General features: G+C 54.4%; 1 protein-coding gene and 1 pseudogene across 1 annotated transcript in view; both read left to right on the top strand.

The window, feature by feature from the left end:
- Positions 1-4,099, top strand: part of PRMT8 (protein arginine methyltransferase 8) — an 81,832-nt gene that overhangs the window by 46,330 nt on the left and 31,403 nt on the right. The window lies entirely within an intron of this gene.
- Positions 823-4,099, top strand: part of LOC103089844 (forkhead box protein R1 pseudogene) — a 10,587-nt pseudogene continuing 7,310 nt past the window's right edge.

The raw sequence follows: 4,099 nt of genomic DNA, 5'->3' as shown, positions 1-4,099 counted from the left end.
AAAAAAAAAAAAAAAAAAAAAAAAAAAAAAAGATATGTGCGTTCCCTTCCCTTCCTCCCCTCACTCCTTTCCCACGTGTTCATGACATCCCTGGCCCCTCCCTCTGGGACCCGTCCTGAACACACTCACCCCCGCGTGGGTCCCCGATCAGAAGAATTTCTGTATCTCCCATCAGTCAGCAGGATGAGATTTAGTCCCCAGGCCTTGTGCTGAGCAGGGCCACATCACTCATTTCCTAGTTTATAAACTAGGAAAACAAGGTTGGACTTTTTTCCTAAGGATGATGAAGACTTTTTGAAGGATTTTTAAGCAACGGAGGAGCATTCTCTATGGTGAATGGGTTGGGATAGGCTGTAGGCATCAGAGTGCAGGTAGAGATTACTTCATGGCCTCGGGGCCGGGGTGGGGGTGGGGCGGTTAGGCCTCTTGTGTGGCCAGGGTGGCAGCCGTGGAGGTGGGAAAAAGTGATCTCTTGGGCGATGCTGGGGAAATAGAGGCCAGAGGACCCGCTGACGGACTGCCTGGGGCAAGAGGAACAAGACAGGAACAGGGCTGGCTTCTTGCCTTGAGTAAGAGTGGACGGTGGAATGTTGAGTGACAGGAGGGAGGAAGAAATCAAGGGTTCTCCTTGGCATGGGTTAGGTTTGCGATCCCCGGGGAGATGCAGGTGGATGGGCAGAGTGAGACTCGGATATGAATCTGGAGTTCCAGGGAGGGTCAGGCTCTGTGGTTGGGGGTCTTCAGCGTTTAGATGTTATTTAAAGCCCCAGAACAAATTCCCTCAAGGGTCATGTAGAGCCACAGGAGAGAAATGGGCCAAAGATGGGGCTCCAGCGCATTTCAACGTTTGAAGGTCAAGCAGAGAAGAGGCCGCAAGAGGCAGAGAAGATACAGTCAGTGAGGTCAATGGACCTTCGGGAAAGAGGAGCACAGGAGGAGGATGCCAACGGATCAAGTAAGATAAGAACGGAGACGTGACCGTTGAACGATTGTGACGATGGAGGATATTGGGGTTCTTAACAGGCGCAGACTGGTTGGAGGGTGGGGATGGAAGTCCAGGTGAAGTTGGTTAAGGAGAGACTGTGAAGGAAGGGCTATAAATAACTCCTTTTGCTGTGATGGGGGAACAGAAAAACAGAACTGTAGCGACAGGGAGAGGTGAGACCAAGGAAGGGAGTTGGTTTTTAAGGCTAGGAGATATGGAAACATGTGTACCATCCCACTGTCCTGTAGACAGACAGAAAAAATTGCAGATTTGGGAAAAAGTAAATTCAGAAGCAAGGACTTTGAGAAGGTAAGAGGGGGAGGGATCCGGAGCACAGGTGGAGGAGTGGGTCTTCTTGGAGAAGGGACAGCTTAGCCACGGTAACAGAGGGGACGTGGGGAGTGTGGGTCTGATGGAGGTGGGCTGCTGGAGGGAAGCCCCGATTTGTTGCTTCCATTTTCTCAAGGAAGAAAGAGGCCATCGCTGGCCCGGGAGACGGGGAGGGGAGGGTGTGAGGGTTTTGGAGGGAGATGAGAAGTGATGGGACGGTCTTGCAGATGGAGGGAGGGAGGGCTGGTGCGGGGGAGGGTCAGCGCCCGCTGGAGATGGGCGGACACAGACCTGCAGGCGCCCCGTCCTCCCTGGTGTGCGGCTGTTCCCAACCACGTGCAGCAGCCCCGGTCGGAGAGGAGGGGAGGGGAGGGCCAGCTGGATCTGGGCGCCGCTGGGGACACAGTGGAGGGAGGGAGGAGCCAGTGGTCGATCACAGTAATGGACCACGGAGTCTAAGCTGGGGGACGAGGGAACGAGGGAGTGAGGGGCGGTGGTGGGCAAGTGGAGGGGGCCGTGAAGAGTCCAGGCGTCCTTCCAGCCTGGGTAGGGGAAACGTGGCTCACATCCCCCGGCCCCGCCCTCTGGCTTGGTGTCCAATCTCACTTGGTTCGGTGGAGTAAGGTGTCTCTGCACACTCGTTGGGAAGGTCCTTGACCCGGGCAGAAGGGACAGAGAGGGTTCCTCTCGACTTGCCTACGAAAGATGGAGAAAGAAAACCGGCCAATTCTTTCTCTACAAGGGAGCAGGAGCCTGGCGTCCTCGTGTTTTCATCTGACTTCCCTCCCCCAACTCTGAGAAATACGGCAAGTGTTTCTCCTCACTTGAGAGATGTGGAGACTGAGGTTAGGAGACGCGGGGCAGAGCCTTTGCTCTCGGCTGCAGCTCCTGTGTTCTTTCCCAAAGTGTGTTTAGTTTGACGAGGAAGCACCGGGAGTGCCTGCCGGTCCTGAAGGTGAAAGTTCAAACCTCTTAGGACGGGGAGGGTGTGTGCAAGTACCTGTGGGATCAGATTCCTCTCTGAATTACTGAGTCTCAACCCTGGGGGCCCTCAGGAGCCTCCAAAGAATATTTGGACCCTCCCCTGCCTCTGCCCTCATTTCACTGCACAGTGATTCCTGCCGTCGGGGGTCTGTCCAACTCCCTTGCCCTGTATCTGTCTCTCTCTCGCTTCCAGCTTTTGGGGTCTGGTGGGCCAGCCTCCCTGGCTCACCGCGGTCCTCTGCAGACTGTGATGGCCCTGCAGCCACAGCAGAGTGGGGACGGGCACCCAAATGGGAGGAACCCCTGGCCTTCAGGAGGGGAGGGGCAGCACCCTCAGAGGCCCCTCTGGCTCACAGCTCGAGGTCCCTCCTGCCCTCCCCTGCCTCCAACTCTTGTAATGTTTTTATTCCCCTTCCTTTTTCTCTTTCCTCCTTTTCCTCTTATTTCTTTAAACCTTCGGAGTATCCCAGTTTACAGAAAAGGGGCAAATACAGCTGTTTTTTCCTCTGAGTTTTGGAACAGGCTGTTGACACGATGCCCTGTCATCCCTGAGCATGTTAGTGCGTGTTTCCTACAAACAAGGGCACTTCCTACGTAGCCACATGCAACCATCCAAATCGGAGGCCAGCTTCCACTGCCGTCATGGTCTCGTGCTCAGGCTCCTTCTGAGGTAGGTTTTTGATGCAATAGCATCCTTCTCGGCAAGGGGACTTGGTTCTGACCCACCCAGTGCACTTTGTTGTCCTGTCCTGGTTTCCTTCAAGCTGGAACTGTCAGACTCCCATTAACCTTCGTGGCCTTGATGCTTGACAACCACAGGCCAGTGTTCTGTGGGATGTCACTCAGTTTGGAGACGTGGGACACCTCCTCACGGCTGGATTCAGGTCACCCGTCCTGGAGGGATGCCTCGGATGTGATGCTGCATCCTCATGGCATCCTGGGTGGCGTCCTCGCAGTGTAGATGTGTCCTGTTGCGACGGCATTTGCCTGGATCCCTGGCCTGGGTTATGTCCGCCAGCCTTTTCCCCGTTCATTAGTGATAAGTAAGGTTTTCTGGGAGAGGTACTTTGAACCGTGGAAATACTTACTTCCTCCCCGTTAATTGCCTGTCTTATGCAATCGGTCATCACTGTTAGCGTCAGTACCTACTCTGATGCTCAAATTCTCCCTGACTTGGTTCCTGGGAGCATCTTGGAGCTGCCTCTATGTCCTGTCCACGTAAGCCCTTCACTTTGCGTGAGCTTTCTTACCTTCTGGCACAAATGTTCCAGGCTCATCTCGTACTTTCCACGTCTCTGTTTTAGAATCAGCCATTTCTCTGCGGAGTCTTAAATCCTCTCAGTGGACAATGGCTTTTAGAAATGAGGATATGGGGCTAGGTGTGCACATTGATTTTAGGGTGTCGAGGCTCCCAGACTGTCTCCGTGGGAAAAATTTGCGTGTGTGCTCACACATGCTCACGTCTGTGGTGTCACGTACGTGGACACGCATTGACGTAATGCATGTTTCCGCATCTATGCACGTTGTCCAGGACGCCTTCATGTGATACCCCGGCTTCTAATTCAGCACCTTGGGGTATCCTCTCATCTTTCCCCCCTCTCATCTTTCCCCATTTTCCGTGTGATTCCGTCCTCTGACAGTGAAACCCTGGCTGTCATCCTTCTTAATATGTTTACATACTGGCTCAGTCCCCGTATGTAAACAGTCGCCCACTGTCACCACCTCCTGCCCACGCACCTGCCACCCTGTGCTGGGCTCCTACCCCCATGCTGGGCAGCCGCCCCCCCCCCCCGCCACCAG

This window comes from Lipotes vexillifer, unplaced genomic scaffold (assembly GCF_000442215.2).
Source record: "Lipotes vexillifer unplaced genomic scaffold, Lipotes_vexillifer_v1.1 scaffold395, whole genome shotgun sequence".
Classification (NCBI taxonomy): domain Eukaryota; kingdom Metazoa; phylum Chordata; class Mammalia; order Artiodactyla; family Lipotidae; genus Lipotes; species Lipotes vexillifer.
This window is presented reverse-complemented; position numbering and strand designations above follow the sequence as displayed.